The sequence below is a fragment of the Alexandromys fortis genome, unplaced genomic scaffold (assembly GCF_014885135.2).
Source record: "Alexandromys fortis isolate MF-2015 unplaced genomic scaffold, M_Fortis_MF-2015_v1.1 scaffold_190, whole genome shotgun sequence".
NCBI classification, from domain to species: Eukaryota; Metazoa; Chordata; class Mammalia; order Rodentia; family Cricetidae; genus Alexandromys; species Alexandromys fortis.
Genome location: NW_026068059.1, coordinates 849,395 through 871,091, shown reverse-complemented (window position 1 = coordinate 871,091; position 21,697 = coordinate 849,395). Strand labels below are relative to the sequence as shown.

The 21,697-nt window shown below is 43.2% G+C and overlaps 1 long non-coding RNA gene across 1 annotated transcript; it reads right to left on the bottom strand.

Moving 5' to 3' along the window:
- Positions 1-16,738: 16,738 nt before the first annotated feature.
- On the bottom strand, positions 16,739-21,306 carry LOC126487352 (uncharacterized). The gene is made up of 3 exons (XR_007588346.1): positions 21,174-21,306; positions 20,630-20,732; positions 16,739-17,002 (listed from the first exon to the last, which is right to left on the bottom strand). It is a non-coding gene; the product is annotated as an uncharacterized lncRNA (long non-coding RNA).
- Between the last annotated feature and the right edge of the window lie 391 nt (positions 21,307-21,697).

The following is a 21,697-nucleotide window of genomic DNA, read 5'->3' as shown; positions in this document are numbered from 1 at the left end:
ACAGACACACATTCAGGCAAAACATCTAATTAATAATAATTAATTAATAATTAATAACAATACACATTTAATAATTAATAATAATAATTTTAAAAATAGAGAGTGCTAATTGTGTTCTCAGGTTTAATCTATTCGTTTTTCATAGCAAAAAAAATAACAAAGACAATAACAAGAAAAATAAATCAGAATAAATGTATTAGTTACCTACTGCTGCTGGGACAAGTCATCACCAAATTAGTGTCTTAAATCAATACAATTTATTACTTTATGGTTTTGGAAGCTGAAAATATACAAATGCCGGGCTGCATTTCTTCTGGAGGTGAGAGTACACCATTTGCAACCTTGCTTTGTCTAGTGGTCACCTTCCTCTTTGGCTATTGGCCCCTCCTTCCGTCTTCAAAGACAGTACAGAGCATCTTCAGTCATTCTCTCTCCTTTGCTTTCCCTCAAACTCACTTATTTTTAAATCCTTTTCTGAAGAACCCTCATAATTGAATTGGCCTTACCCAGATGAAGCAAGATAATTCCCTTCTCTCAAATACCTAATTTAACCACATCTGGGAAGCATCTTTGTCACGACCTTCAGGGGCAAGATAATGGGCATCGTTCAGAAGTCCTATAGTACCCACTATGCAGAATAAAAACAGAATGCTCCAGTCTCACTTACAGCTGGGGTTAGCATACGTGACCAAGCTCTGGCAGTAGACACGGACTCTGAAAACAGTCAGAATGAAAACGAAACCACTGTGTCCAACCTGAAAGGAAGAAGGGAGGGAGAAAAGGAAAAAAGAAAAGAAAAGACAGGGAAGGAAGACTCACGAAATATACCTAATAAGAAATATCCATTTTTTAAAAAAAAAGCTACAAAAAAAATTAGAGTTACAAACTTGCACCCCTAGACACACACACACACACACACACACACACACACAAACACACACACACTTAAATGCACACACATCTGTAGGGACATCTACTCCTCAGTTGCCTGTTTGATCTTGGACTGATGCCACCATTGTGATTGCACCACGGAGTCAGGGGTCAAATTCTTTTGAGAGCATCGTTGGCGATCTTCCTCTTTCCACCTTTGAGCACTTTCTCTCTTCTTTCACAAGCACGTACAGAACTTGCTAAGCCAGGTGTGTTCTCACTGTTCTGCTCTTCCCAAGCACCCTCTGGCCCTGGATCCTCTCTGTGATCCTTACTTAGCTTCACAGAGCAGAGAGTACTTCCTTTGTCTGAGCCCCACCTTTAAGGAAGCTCTTGCTGTTTTGAAAAAGTAGAACAGTGCGCCTTTTGAACCCAGCAGGTGAGGCCAGTACCTGGGTGCTGTTCAACAATAGAAGCCTGTGAGTTTACAATTGTCGAAGCCATGTCAGCTACCAGACTTCTGTTCATGGAAAGAACCATCTTATACCTACCTCACCCAAGCTATGTAGGCAGAATTGAATCTCACGGAAGACAGCATTCAGTACTCGGGGAATTGAATTGACAGAGACTCTCAGACAAGACGTATTTATCAAAGATGTTAATATCTGTGTGTATAAAATGGAGAAATATGGGGGTAAAGCTAAGAAAATTGGCTAGGTTTGTGGGTGCTAAATGACCATAGAGTACAGACTATGGGGTTAGCACTAATCTTTGTAGAACAATTTAACATTACAGTCCAGGCTCTGGACTGGTCAGATCACAATGGAAACATTTCATTTTCTTTCTGGACTTTGATTGAAAGGGGATATAGACAAAGGAGAATATGTCAGGGCTCTTAATGGCGTGATGAAGAGACACGAAACCACAACGGACCTGAGGAAAGACTGCAAAAGCACCAATGCTGACAGTAGAGCGCCTGCAGGTATTCATGGAGAACCCACCCGGTGTAAAGCCCAAAGCTGCACCACCGAGATGGAAAGAAGAAGAAAGCCCTTGCCCGCAAAGGAAATAAGAGGCAGGAAGCATTTATGTACATGCAAATTTACATTAATTCATGCAAATGTATACAAGGTAACTCCCAGACTTAGCTTGCAGAATGGCTCATTAAGAATCCATTTGTGGGGGGACATGGCTTAGTTGGTAAAGAGCTTGCTGTGCTAGCTTGAGGATCTGAGCTTATCCTCAGCACCCACACAAAAAGCAGGCATGGCAGCACACGTAGGCACAGGAACCCCCAATGCTGGGGCTAGATGTGGTGGTGAATTAGTGAGCCAGACTAGCTGAACTTGTGAATTCTAGGTTTAGAAGGAGACCTTGTGTCAAAAAAAACATAAGGTGGACACAACGTCAACCTCTGGCCTGTCTAAAAAATAGGTATCATATGCATATGTACACACACACACACATACACACACTGGTGTATACACCACACACAGAGATGGGGGTGGGGGAGAGAGGGGGAGAGAGATATAGAGAGAGATTGATATTTGTCTATTTGTAGGGGGTTTCTTTTTCTTTGTTTTGAGACAGGCTCTGAATTGCCCTTGAACTTACGCTCCTCCTGCCTCATCCTCCTGAGATCGAAGCTTACGTGTCTCACACCACTCCTGGCTTATGGATATTTCCTAGTTTTGTTTCTGTTTTCTTATTCTTTTGTCCATCTAGCCAGCTACCCAGTAATATTAAAAAAAAAAAGTTCAACATAATCAACTCACAAAGCTGGAGGTTCCTTTTGGCTTACAGTTTCAGAAATTCAGCCCTTGATCGATACTGCCCCCACTGCTTTGAGCTTTTAGAGTCAACATGGCATGGTGGTGGCAACAGGTGGCCGAACAAAGCCACATCATGGACGGCAGGGGGTAGGAGACTGGACACTGTTCCTTTCAAGAGCATATCCCAAATGACCTAAAAAGAGCTCCTATTAGACACCACCGCTTTCTAGGCTCCCCTGCTTCCTAATAGTGCCACGCTAAGGAGCGATCCCAGGGGCCTTTGGGGGAGCTCTCAGTCTGGGATATGATGATTCACGAGGAAGGCTAGAACCATTGTTTGCCTCTGGTAAGAATTCAGCTTGTGTTTTAGGGGAGGGTAGCCTACTTACTCTCTCATGAAGGCTAATACATTTGAGGGTGTCACTAAGGGCTGTCCAAACTTCCCAAGCCACCCCTAAACCCCTATGTCTTTGACATCAAATTAAATGGGGTATTAGATCCCTTTTAGGGCTAAAACTTTCTGTTCCCCGCCCCCCAAAATGAATTAGAAGAAAAAGGGGCTTTTAAGAATGAGGCTCAAAAAGAGCATAATCAGGAAGGAGAGGCAGACATGCACAGGGATGGGAAAGGGTCTGAGCCCACAGGGTCTCTTCCTGAGAACTGTACCAATGGATGCAAACGGCCTGTCTAAAAAATAGGTTCTTAGCTGAGCGTGATGGTGCACACTTGTAATCCTGGAGCACTATGAATCCAAGGCCAAGAGAAAACGTAAGAAGGGAAAGTGGGAGGGAGAATAGAAAGAAGGAAGGACCTAGGAAAGATTGTTCTGAGCAGTAAAGCAGTTTGGTTCAGGCTAAACATCAACTGAAGACAATAAAATCCCTTCCTAGGCAGAAAGAACACTCTTGGTGTGAGCTCTGGGAAATGTTCGCTGGTATTGATGGAACCCTGGGGAGGGCCAGCAAATGAGACTTGGCGTCAGTAGCTGCTCAGAGGCCCCGCCAGGTCCCAGGGCTGGGTCTGCAGGCTGCTCTGGATTGAGAGCTCCTGACAGCATTGAGACAGAAGTTTCTCCAAGAGAGCTGACTCTCATGAGAGCTGGACATTGCCCTGTCTGTAAGCCTTACACTGAGGTCAACTGGTGTTTCATAAACACAACTTCAATCGTTCCTGTCGGCATGAGATCCCGGCTCTCACCTCACATGCATTCTGGAGCCAAATAGGAGTGACCCCTATGGCGGCCATGCCCCGGTGTCAGAAAGGGAGGAGGGTCACCGGAGGCTGGGAAGCTGAAGAGGTTTTGAAGACTTGCTTTATTTGCTCTTGGTCAATGTGCCAGGCTAGCGGGTACTCAGGCATGCATGGGCATATATGGGCTGCAACAAAGGCAGACAGAGGCCACATGCATGTAGACACACAGTCCTACAGGCAAACACACACAGACCACTAGTAGAGGAAAAGCCCCAGCTCAGTTAAAGGCCCAGGTCTCTCACCCCACAGCCATATATATACTCAGACAAAAGTGGCTTTCAACCAAAAACTAGTTATATAACAGATTGCATCACTGTTGACCTTGGCAGTCCCAGGACATCCAGTGTCAGCCATTTTGTCCTAGCTCATCTTGGATACCCATATGAGCACCATGATGTCTAAATATAAATCGTTCTTTATAGGCCTCTGCTCCCATGGCCGGCCATGACCCAGGAGCACAGATTCAAGCTAACCAAACACCATGTTCTAAGTGGTAACGATTTCATGAAGTTTGTCTTGTAACAGAAGAACAGAAAGTCATAAACCAAGGCACTTTGAAAACACTTTGGTGGGACTCTCAGGTAGACCCAGTCCACCAGACTGGGGGCATCTCTGTTCTGACCTCAGGTGCCATCTGACGAAGCCCTTAGCCTTCAGGTTAGCGGAAAGCTGATGGTCCATTCGTACATTACAAAACGGTCATGAGGATGCTAGTTCAAATGCGAAGTCCGTAATGAATAGCTGAAGATTGACCAAATTAATTTGACTTCAGACCTTCAATGCTCCAACTCTGAATAATCACTAAAGCTTTAATCAATCTGTCAGTCAGTCAGTGAATCAATCAATCAATCTTGCAGAATCTTTAACATGGCTTTTCTCTAGGAACTTCAACTCACACTTCGGATTTGAATGCTTGCTGGGTCTCAGACATACATCCTCCATGTCCTAAGATAGAACCTGTCTCATTCTAAAGCACGTCTTCCCTTGCCCCCAGAGCGTCCTTAATGTTCTGATAATGAAGAACAAGAAGGAAAGGAGTCACTGTATATTCGTCATTATTACATTTTGACCTCAGCCACTGGTCCTTTGCTCTGACACCTGGGAGAGGCTGTCAATCATCTCTCATCCCCATCCCTCACACACAGAGATCCCAGAAGACCCCAAGGATACATGTCAGCATTCAAGCACCCCGTACTTTGTGCCAGGCCCAACCTCTCCCACGCAAACCCAAGCTTTACTTTGAGCAAAGGAGAATATTCTGGGGACAATTGCTCATTGTTCTTAAAAGCTTCTGCCTCTCTCCTCTGAGACTGGAGGGTGGGTAATGATGGCCACGACACCTCAATCTTTCCTGGGCACAATGAGTGTGTCTGGACTCACTGCAGGGAAGCAGGGTGCCAGGTCCTACGGGCGCCGCTGTAATCTCTTCCTCAAGATGGGAAGCCGAGCTGGCTGGCTGTGCAGTCCACACACAACGGGAGCAAGTTGGTATCGACGGACTGAAGGAATGTGCAAACCAGGCAGCTATCACAGGTGGCACAAAAGACAGGACCCGGCTTCTGTGACCACAGGAGCCTAGACCTAAAGCACCTCAATAGGATCAGCTCATGGCATCTCTGAAGCACTGATAAAATTCTAACCTTTCTCACGACCTCAGTTTAGCTGAGTGACAAAGAGCAAGGGTTGGTTGGTTGAAAGCCTTTAATTAATATATAATGTATGTATTATTAATATCTATTAAATGTATATTGGTAATACACACACATAAAGTTTTCTCTCACTGCAAAAAAAAATAATTTTTCTCTCTAAACTGAAACAATTTAGGGAAATACATCTTAACTTCTCACTGAAATTCCTGGCTGTTTTTTAAAAAAAGCAAATTGGCAGAAATGATATTTTTTTTAACCCAGAACAAAAATTAAATCATTTTGTAAAATTAGAGCCTGATTCTGAGTGACACGTTGGTAATGGAACGAGAGTACTGAATAAATTGCATTAACTGTCATTTCATAACAATAGGACACTGGAGGGTGATTAAATTAATCTTTCTGACACAAGTGATAACCACATACCAAAGGCAATATTACATTGTGAGAAAAAAAAAGCTATCCTCCTCTATCCTGTTTTAAAATATTAGGCAGTGGCATCTGAGAAGCAATTAATAGACTCTGACACTGGGGCTCATGGAGAAATTCAGTTAACTGAGTTTTTAAAGTTAGTGTTTGTGTCTACAAAGCAATAAATTTGCTAAATTTTTTTTAAAAAAATGATCCTGAAAAGACACACAGAAACACTGTTGCCTCTAACTTCTGCCTGTAAGGCCACTCCCAGGAGCTGGAGAGAGGTTGCCACAGTTACAAGCTTGCACTGCTCTTCCAAAGGAAATGAAAATGAAATTTATGCCCTGGCAATGCTGAAGCAAGCATGGGCAGCCCGTATATGGTGGTTCTGTTGATCTTGTCCATATTGGGTTTCATGGTCTAAGCTGATGAGGATGACTGACCAGGTCTCTTCCTCAAGAGGGCACCAGACCTCATTACAGATGGTTTTAAGCCACCATGTGGTTGATGGGAATTGAACTCAGGACGTTTGGACGAGCAGGCAGAGCTCTTTACTGCTGAGCCATCTCTCCAGCCCTGGGTTCAACTCCCAGTACCCACATGGCAGCTTCCAGCTGTCTGTAACTCCTGTCTGAAAGGCCATCCCAGACAAATTGGCTTTCAGTTTTTCTTTCTTCTAACACTGATTTTTATACTTACAAATGATTTGTTTATACTATTATATATTGCCTGATCAGTTTTGAATATCTGTTCATCGTTCTATTTTTGAAAATGATAATTTTGTCATGTTTTACCTCTTTCTTTCAAAATTGTTTATCTCCTTTTTTCTTCATTTGTAGTCAATGTTTTTCCTGTTAGTTATATACATAGCATTCTTTGACATTCATTAGAGTAGCATAGTACTTGTGAATGAAGGGTTATATTTTAATTAAGTAGAAAGTAACTAAGTAGGGCTAAGTCCTAGAGTCAGTAGTAGCAGCAGCAAGTAGTGTAGTCTCAAGTAACTTAAGAATGGGACCGCACTGCTGTTCTCCTTGTTGGACAGGTTCCTTTTCCCCCGTAAAGTTGATTGTTTGTTTATGTTTTTCTTGAAACAGGATCTCTGCATGTTAGCTGAAGCTGGTCTAGAGCTCCTTATGTATCCCAGGCTGGTGCTGAACTCTGCATCCTCCTGCCTTGGACTGCCTGAATGCTGAGATTGGGGATGCATGCCACATGTCTGGGCTTGATTTTCATTTGCCCGTTTTATTATCCATTTGGGCAGGTATGAGGCATAGATTAAGTCATAACATTCTACTGTTGCCCCAGAACCAAAGGCAGAGAGTTATAAGATTAAAAAATGATGAAGATTAATGTACCCGTGTAGAATTGAACATGATGAAATCAATCGTATGACTATACAATGGAGGCCTACCTTGCATGAGAGCCACTCTTTCCCAATCCCCCAACTCCACAGGGTCAAGTAACAGTCAAATAGCTCTTAGTGGCTGTTCAGGTTAACAGCCCAGCATAGCAGGAAAGCCAAGCTAGGAAGATTTAAAAGAGCCATATCACATTCCCAGTCAAGAGCATGCTGGGTGCTCACCTACCCTTCTCTATTCTTATACAGTCGAGGACCCGAATCCAGAGAATGATGCTGCTCACATTTATCCCAGTCAGTTAAGATGGTCAAGACAACCCCCGCAGACATGCCCACAGGGCAACCTGACCCAAACAATCTCTCATTGAGATTGTCTTCCCAAGGGATTCTAGTTGTTTCCAGTTGGCAGTTAAAGCTCACCATCATGCCTACAGCTTTACTCAATGGACAGCCCACACTCCTGGCTTTACAGTATTCTGAGGTCTCCATTACAACTCAGGTTTCATCTTAAAGCCTCACTTCATGGTCTCAGGCCTCCTTGCACAAAAACTAACCCTATTACACATTGCTTGGCCTCTGCACCTTCCTGCAATCCTGGTGAAAGTCTCTGTGACCCTACCACTCTGTAATTTTGTATGTTTGTACAACCAGCACCACATGGACATCAACACTAAGCCCTTCTGCTGGCTTGTGATGTAACCTGCTGCTACAGTGACCTCTGTGTATCTGGTGACTGCACCTGGGGAACACTTCCTTAGGAAGTTAGTTCTGAACAGGGAACCTCTCCAAGGATTCAGACACTCTCTTCCCAAATGAATTTGCATTTTTATACCATAGAGCCTTTGATTTGGGGTAGTGGTGTCCAGCCTTTGATTTGGGGTAGTAGTGTCCAGCCATTGGTGCCAATTCAGGGGCTGTGGGTTCTTTTGAAGATGAGAAGCCTTGCTGTCCCGCACATTCTTGTTGCCGTGATGTTCTGCCTGACCCCAGGCTTCACCACAAAGACTCCACCTGACCATGGACTGCATCCTATGAAAAGTATGAGTCAATGTGAATATTTCCCTAGAGCTGAAACTGTCTGGGGAGGGGGGAGCAAAGGGGAAATGGGAGGGATGAGGAGTGGAGAGAGGAAGAACAGATGAAGGACAACATATTCAGTGCATATTATATACTTGTATGAGGATGTTACTTTAGGTAATGCAGTACTGTGTACAATGAGTATTCACAATGAAAGTTGTGAAATGTATTTTAGCCACAAAAAACTTAGTAACAAATTATTAGACTTCATCAAAATAAAAAGAAATCCTTCCTTTCAAAAAAAATACAGTTTAAAAGACTCTCAAGTATTTGTCCCACCCCAATAAACTGACACATGCATTCTGATCAGGGCCCCTACAATACGACTGCCTAACGCCGTAGTTCGCCATAAAGGACAGAAAGCTTTTCACAAGACTGGAAGCAGAGAGAGCAGCTGCTGTTACATTACATTGAGCACAGATCACAAAGGTGTGAAATCACTGTATTCAAGGTCAGCATGGCAGTGTATTCAGGAAATGGTTCCTTCACATCATTCCCAAATCTCATCTTGCTAGAAGTAAGTGAGTTCAGCTCTGCAGGATCTCAGGGTATAATGTCAACATACCCTGCCCCAAAAGCAATTATATTCCTATATAATGCCAATAAACAGCTCAATGTAATTTTTAAAAAATATTTCATTTATTTATTATGTATACAATATCCTGTCTGTGTGTATGCCTGCAGGTCAGAAGAGGGCATCAGATCTCATTTCAGATGGTTGTGAGCCACCATGTGGTTGCTGGGAATTGAACTCAGGACCTTTGGAAGAGCAGGCAGTGCTCTTACCCTCTGAGCCATCTCTCCAGCCCTTCAATGTACTTTTTAAAGATATCATTTATAATAGGATACTGGGTACATTTTTGTCATCATGACCCAAGCCAAGGTCATCCGGGAAGAGGCAACTTCAATTGGAAAACAACTCCACCATCAGATTGGCCTGCAAGTCTATGGAGGATTGTCTTGATTGATGATCGATGTGGGAAGGCCCAGCCTGCTGTGGGTGGTGCCACGCTGCGGTGGAATAATCTTTTTGTACACTGTGAAGATGTGTCTTTGCCAAGGTGCCTTCTGATTGGTTTAATAAAGAGCTGAATGGACAATAGCTAGGCTGCAAGAGGTTAGGCGGGACTTCCGGGCAGAAAGTGAAAAGAAGAGGTAAATCTAGGTGAGAGGGACGCCAGATGTGACAGAGAGGAAGCAGGACATGCAGGAGGAGAGATAAAAGTCACCAGCCGCTTGCCAGTATGTAGATGAATAGAAATGGGTTAATTTAAGTTATAAGAGCTAGTTAGTAATAAGCCTATGCTTTCATAATTAGTAATAAGTCTCTGTGTCATGATTCAGGGGCTGGTGGTCCAAGAATGCCTGCTACACCACCCCTGGGCAGGTGGTCCCTGGTTGTACAAGAAGCAGGTTGAGTAAACCATGAGAGAGGAGAAAGCCAGGGAGCAGTGTTCCTCCATGGTCTCTGCTTTAGTTCCTGTCTCTGCTCCTGCTTGAGTTCCTGTCCTGAATTCCTTTTATGATGGATTGGGATTGGGACACGTGTGATGGCTATTCTTGGTTGTCAGCTTTACATCTGGAATTCCTTAAACCCTAAGCAACTGGGTACACCTGTGAGGGTCTTTTTCTTAATTAAATTGTTTGAAATGGGAAGACCCATCTCTAATCCAGATCTTCTGAGGTAGAAGGATCCACCTTTAGTCTGGGCTGCACCTTCTGGCAGCCTATAGAAAGAACATGGAAGAAGGAAAATTCTGCTTTTTGCCTGCTTGATTTCACTCTTATGGGCAGGTCCATTCCTTCACTGGTATTAGATCCTACTTCTTTGGGGTTTTGATATACACTGAAACCAGCTTAGACATCCAGCCTTGTGCACTGAACAACTACTGGATTCTCGGACCATTCATTCATAGACAGCCACTGTTGGACTAGTCAGACCACAGCCTGCAAGCTAAGCCATTCTAATAAATTATATATATACATATATAATACTTTATTATATATAATATATCCGTTCATTCATATATATACATACACACACACACACACACACATATATATATATATCCCATGAGTCAGCAAGAAACCATTCTGGAGAGACAGGGCATTGCTACACATGGTTCCCTGTTGCTTTTCCTAAATTAAAAACTGGTGTTCAAACTGATACATAATAATAGTATGACCATGTTCACAGCTGTCACTCATTAGTGTTGTGACTTCAAATTAAATTCTCTTCTTTTTTTTTTTTTTTCAAGACATGGTTTCCCCATGTAACAGTGTTTGCTATCCTCTACTTAGCTTTTGTAGACCAGGCTATCTTTGAACTCACAGAGATCTACCTGCCTCTGCCTTCCGAGTGCTGAGGTTAAAGGCATGCGCCACCACTGCCCAGCCTCCATGGCTAACTAGTGGCTTAGCTCCGCACTCTGTCTTCAGGCAAGCTTTATTTGTTAGATCACAAACAGAATGTCACCACAGATATTAACCTTTAAACCAAGGCTCTTGACAGTCCCTTCAAGACTTCAGTGACTCTGTACTGAGTCTCACTGCCATCCTCAGCTGAGGCTCAGCTCTCAGTGCCTTCTAGTAATTTCCACAGTGCTGTGTACCTAAGCATGTCCTTAAAGCGTCCCCAAGTAGCTGCTGAGGTAATCTGAGGGGACAAGTGACACTGATCCCAAGGGAGAGGGTGGATGGCCACATCTGACAAATGAGGACAAACGGCTGTCTAAATACTACAGGCAGATCTCCTCCACAGCTGGACAGCCTCTTTGAAATAGATTACTGTAATGGGTTAAAGCCACAGGCACTGTAATTTTGAGTATTAGAAGAGACTTAAGAGTATTGGCCATGTATTTGTTCCTTCTGTTGTTTGCTTACACAACTATAAAATGTTTAGTATGTAGTCTGTGAAGCTTTCAGTTTATTTAGTTACTTATTTTTGTGATGACAGGATCTTGTGTACTAGGTACGTAATCTAACACTGAACTCGACCCCTAATTCTGAGGGGGCTTCTGTGTTCCTGTGCTAGCCAAAAGAAGGCTTTAAAGAGCTTGAGGCTGCTTGTGGTTTGGTCTCTCTTGCTCGCTTGCTCCCGCTCTCTTTCTTGCTGCTGGAAATCAAACCCTGAGCCTTGTGCATGATAAACACACACTGTACCACTGAACTATGTTTCCAGACTGAATCTTCCATTGTAAACAGGTCCAGTGGAGGACACTGTGTTGCCATCTGCCCAAGGCTGGCTTTGTGAGTGTCTGACCTGTGCAGTTGCTCAGAGACCTGAACTTGGAAGGACGTGCTTGGTTTAATGTTATTGTGTTGATGTGTTGACATTATTGATAATTTTGAATGTGGAATTCCACATTTTGCCCTAGGCTGCACAAATTGCAAGCCATCTTGTATAAATCCCGACAGAGTTCACCACTCCCTCTTTTTTTGAACCCCTCCTGCCCTAAGTCAATTCTGTTGGCTGGAAAAAGCTAGAAAGGCCTGTGGTCTCTGGGAATTGTGTTTTTTCATCTTTTCAACTTTAGAATTCCTTCTCTGACATACTATGATCCCTACTGGGAAAATCTAAAAGTTTCTAAGACAATCTATTCCTTAACTATTTGTCATAGAAGAACACCATGATTCAGTGAAGCACACTCCTCGAGTAGCTACATCAATATTCTATGTATTCTTTGCCAGTTACCTTTTCTATTCCACCAGATGAAATTCATATTGAGAACCAGGGAAAAGCATGAAACCTGGGAAGCACAGAACCACGTGGCAGCATACGGGATGCGGATGTTGTGCTGTCTCAAACTTCAGGCAGAGCTTCTGGTCCCTGTGTTGTTTTATTATGATGTTTCCAACCTTCTCTGCATTTCAATACTGTAAATAGCTTTGAGATCACACCTGTCATTTAGAAAGCTAACCTGGGATGTGGGGGTGTAACCATTCAGTGAACGAACCCTTGCCTAACATAGACAAGGCCCCATGTTCAATCCTCAGCAGAGAGAGAAAGAGAGACAGAGACAGAGACAGAGACAGAGACAGAGAAGGGGCAGAGAGTCAGAGAGGGACACAGAGAGACTAGAGAAACCCTATTTCCCCAAAATTTTAAGTCCATTGTATGGATTTAATATAATGGAGACTCTTCCAGAATAACAAGCCAGTGTTAGAGAAATTCATTGCTCCCCGTGTCTTGGAGTGCTTTTTCCAGGCACCATGTTGACAGGGTCCCTATCGTGTGTGATCTCCTCTGGGGACTTGAAAACAAGGGACAAGTGAGAGAGCCTCAGGACTCCCTGCCACATTATCTGGGTAGGAGACAGACCGGAGAGACGGTTGTGGAGAGGGGGAGAGTCAGATGCAAACTGCTGAGAGGTTCTGGCTATTCAGGGCATGGTATTTGATGATCCTGTTTTCTGCATTAGAGAGCAAATCCTTTTGTATCTTTGGATGTCTGTAAATGTGTGAGCTCTGAACCTCACGTGGGAGATCGCTCAACCCCCTGAGTTGCTCTCCCAGAGGCAGCTGAAGTAATAGAAATAGATTGTATTGCAATATAATACAACCTGTGTATGATAAAACAATAGCTAACTGTATTTTCAATCGTGGAAAATTGAAAGCATTTCACTTAAGTCAGCCAGAGCTATAAAATGAAAGAAAAGGGGTACAAATAATGAAGGAAAGGTCAGCTCACCCTCATCTGCAGGCAATATGAGCTTAAAGACTCCACCAGAAAACTCATGGATCTGAAAATTATTTTCATCAAAGTAACAGAATACAAAATCATCACATAAAAATCACTAGTTTCTCCATGTACCACTAACAAACATGCCAAGAAAGAAATTGGGAAAACATTTCCATTCACAACCCTCAGAAGAAACTTAGTCAAGGACATGGAAGATATCCACAATGAAAGCTAGAAGGATCTCTCCTCATGTTCTGGATTGGGAGAATAAGTATTGGCTAAAACTGTCAGATCGATGACTATAGTTTCAAAGAAATCCCCACCAAAATCCTAAAGATGCTCGTCACAGATCTAGAAAACTGATCCTGATATTCTGATGGAAATATAAAAAACACTGAATGAACGAAGCAACCTCAAGCAGAAGAGTAATGCTGGTGGTATCACGATACCTAATTTCAAATTACACTGCCGAGCAGTAGTAACAAGAACAGCATGGCATTGGTGTAAAACATAGATCTGTAGATCAATACAATAGAATAGAGGTCCCAGGACGCAGAAGTAACCTCATGCTTCTAGGACCATCTGATACTGGGCAAAACTGGAAAGATGTATATTTAACAACCAGGTATTCTTCATCAAACGATACTGGGAAAATTAGGATGTCCAGATCAAAGGCTTAATGTAAGGCTTGAGACTACTAGAAAAAAAAAACCTGGGGAAACATTTCAAACTAGAGGCCTAAGAAAGGACTTTTTGAACAAGACTACAACAGCTCAAGAGATAGTATCAAGAATTGGATTGCAGGACACTGAAACCTTCTGCACCCCAAAGGAAACAGTAGAGTGAAGAGGCAGCTTACACAATGTAAGAAAATCTTTACCAGCTCCTCACAGAACAGGAGTTTAATATCCAAAACATATACAGAGCTTTTAAAAAGAAACCCAAAAAACAAAAGAACAAGTAATCCAACCAATAAATTGGAAATTTTCCCAAACAGATGTTTCCTGTGGTAATTTAAACGATAATGAACCTCATAGGCCCACATGTTTCAACACTTAGTACCCAGTTAACGGAACTGTTTGGGAAGGATTAAGAGGTCTGGCCTTCTCAGAGTGGGTGTGACCTTGTTGGAGAAAGTGTGTCGTTGGAAGTGAGCTTGAGATTTCAAAAGCCCATGCCAGGCCCGGCATCGTTCTCTCTCTGCCTGCTGCCTGCAGATCAGGATGTAGAGCTCTCCGTTACTGCTCCAGTCTGCTTGTCTGCTTCCCGCCATGATGCTAAATGCACTAAGCTTCTAAACAAAAGTAGCACACCGCTTTGAAGATTCACTTTGTTAGCTTGTTTATGCATGTGTGTGAGTATATACTAACAAAGGTGTGGCATGTGTGTGTGTGCTTTCGTGCACAGATATACAAAGGCAGAGGCCATGGGTGGTATCAAGTGCCCTCATCTATTACTCTTCATCTATTCCTTTGAGGCAGGGTCTCTCTTTGAATCCAGGACTCAGGTTTTCTCAGCTAGAAGGTGATATTTGTGCTGCTTCAGGCATTTTTACTTTGTTTATTTGTTCCTACTTAATGTACTGGTTTTTCAAGGGCTCTTAAAGGAGCCCTGTACTTTTTTTTTTTTCAGCTTTCTCAGGCCCTACCTGAAAAATGCAGTCCCATGTTGGCCACCAAAATGTTGTGAATTTTTTTTCCTCTTTTACTCATTAGCTCTTTGGGGGGCCCACCATCCAGCTCCCATATAAATCTTGCACAATGAATTAGTTTTAGTTATAACCACCTGGCCTTAAGTTGGTTCATTTCTACCAGCTTTTCTTAAATTAACCTGTCTACTTTTTGCCCCTGGGCTTTTTCCTTTTATTACTTTTCTATATCTTACTTTCCTTCTTACTCCGTGGCTAGCTGTGTGGCTGGGTGACTGGCCCTTTGCATCCTCCTCTCCTTATTCTTGTTCCTCCGTCTCCCAGATTCCTCCCCCTCATTATCCTCTCTGCCTGCCAGTCCCACCCATATCTCTCTCCTCCCTCACCACTGGCCATTCAGCTCTTTATTACACCATCAGGTGCGTTAGACGGGCACAGGGACACAGCTTCACAGAGATTAACACATGCAGCACAAACGAAAGTAACACACCTTAAAATCATATTCCCCAACAAAGAGCGAAGGCAGCAAGCTGCAGCTCTCCTTCCGTTTCTGCCCCAATGACAGCTGGGGTTACAGGTGTTGATATGGACCCCTAAATCTTCAAAGCAGTGTGATACTTTTGTTTTGGACTCCTTCCCTTTTCAAAAACAGTTTGGATGGCATACTGGTGTGCACCTGTAGTTCCAGCACTTGGGAGGTGGAGGCAGGAGGATTAGACTTAGAGGCCATCTTTTGGCTACATAGCTAATTTGAGGCCAGCTTATGGATGGTGTTTATGTGGATGTTACGTGGGTGATGGGATCCAAAACTCTGGTCCTCACGATGGTGTAACAAGTGCTCTTAACCACGGAGTCATCTCTCTTGCCCCATACCACGTCTTAAAAATTGCTAATTAAAAAGGCAGCATTAAATTTACAAAATCAGAAAAAGCCTGGACAAAATAATGTGGTGGAAGGTGGAAATAAAAAAAAATCAAAGCTTTGGGTTACAATTGACAACAGCCGTCTGGGACTTGCTTAAATATGAGAATGTTTTCATCAGAAAGCAAAGAACCCTGTTTCCTTTCAGTTCTGTTGGAAAAGTACAGGAAAGGGCTCTGGCTGGCCAACTGGATCATTGCCTGCCCCTGGGTAAGAAAAAGAAAGTGCCCTTAGAGTACAGGGCTGGAGTAGAGAAGGAAAGAACGCTGCACAAACAAAATAAAGTGCCCAGGGGTGGGGGGGAGGGGCCAAGGAGTCAACAATTTGGAGAAAGATGAGGAGGATTGTTGTTGAAGGGGAAAGGAAAGTGAAGATCACTGCATAAGAACAGAGTTGGACAGCAGGGATCCCAGGAGAAGGCATGTAATTGCCTAAGGTGACATCACCCACGGTCCCCCTATACATATGGGGATACTACCTAAGACCCCCAGCAGACACCTGACACTGTGGATGGTACCCAGCCTTATGAATATTGTTCCACATGTACAAGCCTATGCTGAAGCTTGATCCACAAATTAAGTACAGTTAACACAAATAAATAATAAAAAGATACAGTGGCTACAGGACTATGTCATGGTGAGTTAAGTGGAAACATCTTATTGACAAAGAAATGATGTCCACCCTGGGAGGGTAGGACACACAGTGCAAGATTTCAGCACGCCACGCAGAACAGTGTGCAATTTAAAACCTATGAATTTTTTATTTCTGGAATTTTCCATTTAGTATTTCAGACAACAGCAGATAGCTGGAAACCAAAGCAGAGGAATGTGGCACCAAGAGAAGGGGAGGTTATTGTTTTGTTTGAGGTTTTTTTTTTTTTTGAAAAAAGACTTTGTCTCTTGTTTATTTGTTTTCTGTGTTCAAGTGGGCTTCAGACTCCTAATTTCCCTGCCTCAGCTTCCTGTGTGCTGGGAGTGTAACTGGACACTTAGACGGTTGAAATTATTTTTGCTGCGGTTGTTTTTCGCTTCTGGTGTTTTTGTTTTTGTTTTCTTTTTTCTCCCATGTGTGTGCACACAGAATATGTGCATGTGTGTGTGTGCTCGAGTGCTCACCTGTACATGCACTCACAGAAACCAGAGAGGATGCACGGTGTCCTGCTCCAGCATCCTCTCTCTTGAGTCAGGGTCTCCTGCTAAACCGTGAGCTGGGCTGGCCCCAGCAATGCTTCTGTCCCTAACCCCACAGCATTGTGGGTACAGATGCCAGTGCAGCCATATTGGTATGGGTCCTGCGGTCAGATCCTCGCAGGTGTGCAGCGAGCACACATAAAGCCATCTCTTCAGCTCATGATTTTCTTTTCTGTAAGGAAGACAATTGAATAACGAGGAAGCATTAAAATGCTCAGTATGTTTTTAAATTGATGTCTACTAAGAAGTTTAATAGTGTATGGGGAAAATTATTTAAATCTTGTTTATTTATAGAGAAGGCCTTGCTTGGTAGCTCTTACTGATCTGGAACTCACCATGAAGACCTAGCTACTCTCAAACTGATTATGCTCTTGTTGCTGCAGCCTTCTGAGGGCTGGGATTACAGGCATGTTGCCACTACATGCCTTAATCTAATCTATAATAAATTTGAAAGCCAGCATTCTGCATAGATGAGCATATGCATGAGAACATATGCTTTGGAAATTAAAATAGAAAGCACTTTTGAACATTGTGATAGTGTTAACTGTCAACTCGAGAATCATCTGAGCGACGGGCTTCTTTTCAAGTCTGTGGGAGATAATCTGATTATGCCAATGGATGTGGGAAGGCCCACTCATTGTGGGCGGTATCATGGCCTGCCTGGGATCCTGGGTTGGAGAAATGGAGAAAAGGACCTGAGTAGTATTAGCATTTATTGCTCTCTGGTTTCTGACTGTGAATGTGAGCAGCTGCTACAAGCTTTTCTAACCTTGGCTTCCCCAAGATCAGCGTATCTTTGAACCGTGAGCCAAAATAACTCCTCTCTCCCTTAAGTTGCCTTTGTCAGACTGTTTTATCATGGGAATAGGAAAAGAAACTAAGAAAGTCACATGATAGTGGAGATGAGCTGGCTGAAGCTGTTGAGTTCTTGGGCCTGGCTGGAAGACCCTGTGTGTTTCTGGTCTTGGCAGCCAGACCAAGAAAGAGGCCACAGAGCAGGCACTGCAGGCAGGCATATAAGATGTCTCTCTAATCCACTATCTTCTTGAGCTCTGGGAAAACTCAGATTAGGATATTCATCTGTCCAATTAGAGATGCTCTTTCATTGCAAGCCACTTCCGAGCCCACAGACCACAGGCATAGAGGGATTAGCAAAATCCTGGACCCAAAATGGCGGCTAACATGTCCGCAGAAAGGCCGCAGGGAGGCTTGGGTTTCCTTGTGGTTGTAGTGTGTGGAGTTAACAGCTCAAATGTAACCACACAGGCTTGGAACAGAGTGCAAAGAAGTGAATGAGAACAAGTTAGCCTGTATTGGATGCAGGCCAAACTACCTTGTAGGAAAATGTGCCTGCAAGGCTCTGGTGCTCGCTAGGAGAGACTTGCCTCCCCTGTGCATTAGGAAGGTCTAACCTCAGTCCACCGAACATGCATGAAGACCCAACACAAACATTGTCCCTTAGCCCAAGCCTGAAGCAATTGCTTCCACTAGGGCCTTCTGAGCCAAGGAAGATTAATAAGGCTACTGCATAGGTAATTGTAACTGGGGGCCCTCTAGGCTAGTTATTGTGTTTTCTCGGAGGGCCTTAGCTCTTTACCCAAAATGGAGAAATACTGTTAAACATTGAATCTTTTGATGTTTTACTTTCCAAAATTAAACTTTGGTGGGTATTTTAAAAACCACTCATCAAATATTTATCAAGCAGCTAACTACCCACAAGGTGTTAATACTAAACTGTTGTAGTTAAACTGTACGCATAAGATTAACTATCTTACAACCAACATACCTAAGCGTGCTTGAGAAGTGAGTTTTCTCTTCTCACAGCAATTGTGCCAGGAGATCATGCTCTCCACCCAGTGGGATGTGGGAGTTGAGAGTAATTTTATGAAATACTTTCCTTGGGCTTCACCTCCAGGGTCTGTGGTACATTCTTCTGGATGTGTTTGATATTGCAAAGATGTGGTGAAAAGAAGTAGGAAAAGCTTGAGGACTGTGTCCTCTGATTCGAGAAAAGGAAGTGGAGGAGCTGGAGAAATGGCTCAATATCTAAGAGCACATTCTGCTCTTGCAGGGCACCTGAGTTCAGATCCCAGAACCCATGTCTGTTGGTGTACAACTACCTGAAACTACAGGTCCAAGGGATCAGATGCCCTCTTCTGGCCTCTCTGTGCACTGCATTCATGTGCACACACACACAAACACACACACACACACACACAAAACATGGGGTGCGGGGATATTAAAAATAAAGAAATGGAGTCTATGTACACACAGAAAGGTCAAATGTGACCATTTGGAGCAGCTTTAGCTATAATGGCCTGGACTTGTTAGACCCAGAACCCAGCAATAGATGAAGGGGTACACAGCCTGTGCTGTCTCCACCTAGTGGCATACTCTCTGGCCATAAGAAGGAATCCAGTAGTGATACACACCTCCACATGGGGGAGTGTTCAACCCATGTGCAGAGTGCAAGATACCACAGACAAAAGATCACCTAACATAAGATAAGAGTTCTTTTTACAAGAAATGTCTCCAGAAGGCAGAAACAACATGAATGAGAAGTGTCCCCTGGGCTGAGGATGAGGGCAAGGAATGGCAAAGTTCTAAAATGAGCTTGGGATGGTGCTCAACTCCATGCCGTACTCAGAATCACTGAAGAAAGGAACTTTATTATAAGTAAATTATAGTTCAGTTAAGCTTTAGAAATAAAGATGGTAGGACGTAGAGATGGTTCAATGGACAAAATGCTTGCTGAGTAACTATGAAGACCTGGGTTCAAATTCCCATAACCAAGTAAATTCAGACCAAGTATCTTACACTTCTGTTATTTCAGCACTCCCATAGACACGAGAAGCAGAAACAGGGGAACCCCTGGAGGCTTGCAGGCCAGCTAGCCTGGCTCATCCAGTGGGGAAAAAAACAGGAACAATGCTTTAGGCTCTCCTCTAACATCCCCATGTGTGATGCAGCCTTGTTTTGCACACTAATGTTAACATACATGTATGTATCACTGCACACAGACACACACAGACACACACATGCGAGAGGGCTATTAAAAACACATAAGAAAGTGCACTAGTAGGTATCCTAATTCAACTTGGGGTCAGTTGTGAACCATTTGCAAAGTAAATACAGTAAACAGAAAGAATTATGTTTTAAAAAATTCCTAAAATCAGAGACACAGTGGCAACACCTTGGGAATGGGCATATAATTTCTGCACTGACAGACAGCTATCATACGCAGAGTCTGATGGCCATTCCTCAGAGATTGCTGTCTCCATCATAGGCCTCCTTTTCCTGTACTACATCCCACTGAGGAGACAAGCTGTAGAAAGAGGCATTTATTTTATTAATAAAATACACTAATGTCAAACAAGTTCACATACTTTATCTTCCCTTGAAGTTTAAACTGATAGAAAAGAAAAATGAAAGTTCATTTTTTCCTCATAGAGGATTGAATAAAACCCTACAGATAAGTGTAGTCCTCATCCCCCATCAAGGACACTCCTCTTTGCAACAGAGACCATTATAGTAAGCTACAGCCAATCAAAGTGTGGAGTCCACTCCCAAAGGAAAAGTCTGTAATCTGACTCCTGCGTGTAAGGCTTAGGGTCACTGCAAAAGAGGGAGCAGAAAGATTCTAAGAGCCAGGGGATCAGAGAAGATGTTGAGGTAACGTCAGAGGTCACATCCCTATGAAGTTTCTCCAACACGACTGCCTAACATGACGTGAACCGAACAAGGACAATAACCATGAACATGCTAAAATGGATGGGAGAATGGGGCCAGGGAGCATCACCTCTGCATAGGGAGCTGCAGACAACTGGGATGCTGGGAAAGGACAGACAGTCTTCCCCAGGGAGGAGCACATCAACTTGTTGTTCAATGCCGAACGATCATCCCTGAAAATAAACGGATATATACAAGTGTCGTTATATAAACTGAGCAGGTGTAGACACTTATGCATTTAGGAATATGTTTATATGTGTTCATATACATACTTGTGTGTATGTATGCAACAATAATTAATGAAAAACAGGCCATGAATTTGAAAGAGAGCAAGGAAGGGTATATGGGGGGGGGCTTAAAGGGGGAGAAAAGAAGAGTGAACTGATCTAATTCTATTATAATCTCAAAAATAAAAGAAAATTTAAAAGCCTTACATGCACAATTTTTGTTTTGATTTTGATGTTTTAGGGATTATAAATATCAAACTCTGGGTCTGTGCATGGCCGGCAAGCACTGTGCTGCCGGGTAACAGCCATAGCCCATGAATTTTTAAAAAGCAGTTAAGAGATGGGGAAAAAGCCTTTCAAGTGGGGTCCTGATGCCGTCTCTCTCACCTTCCTTCCTCATATCCTTTTGGGCAGTCCTTTTGTTCTCAAGTTAAGGACAAATAACAGAGTTTGATGTCATGTTTCACAAGTCGCAGAGATATAATGATAACTTCCACACTGTTGTCCGAATGGATGCCCCTGTTTTAGACTTCCGTTGGTGCAGGGTTGAAAGCCAGCTCCCTTTGCTTTCAGTTCCTATTTCCCTGTACAACTGATGTTGACAGCCTGTGGTTTTTCTTTCAGGGGTTGTACCAACGACTCTTTCTCACTCCCTTCTTTCTGGTCTTGCTATATCATTTCTGAAATGGAGAATGTTTTTCTCCTTGCACTCTGAAAGGAAAACTCATGCATGCAGTGTGACCTAAAACACCGAGCTCCAACATTTGTGCCTGCGGGACTGGAGAGATGGCTCAGGGATTCAAAGCACTGACTGTTCATTCAGAAGACCTGAGTTCAATTCCCAGCATCCAGAAGAGGCTCACAATCATCTGTAATTCTGGTTTAAGGAGATATAATGCTTCCTCAAGAAC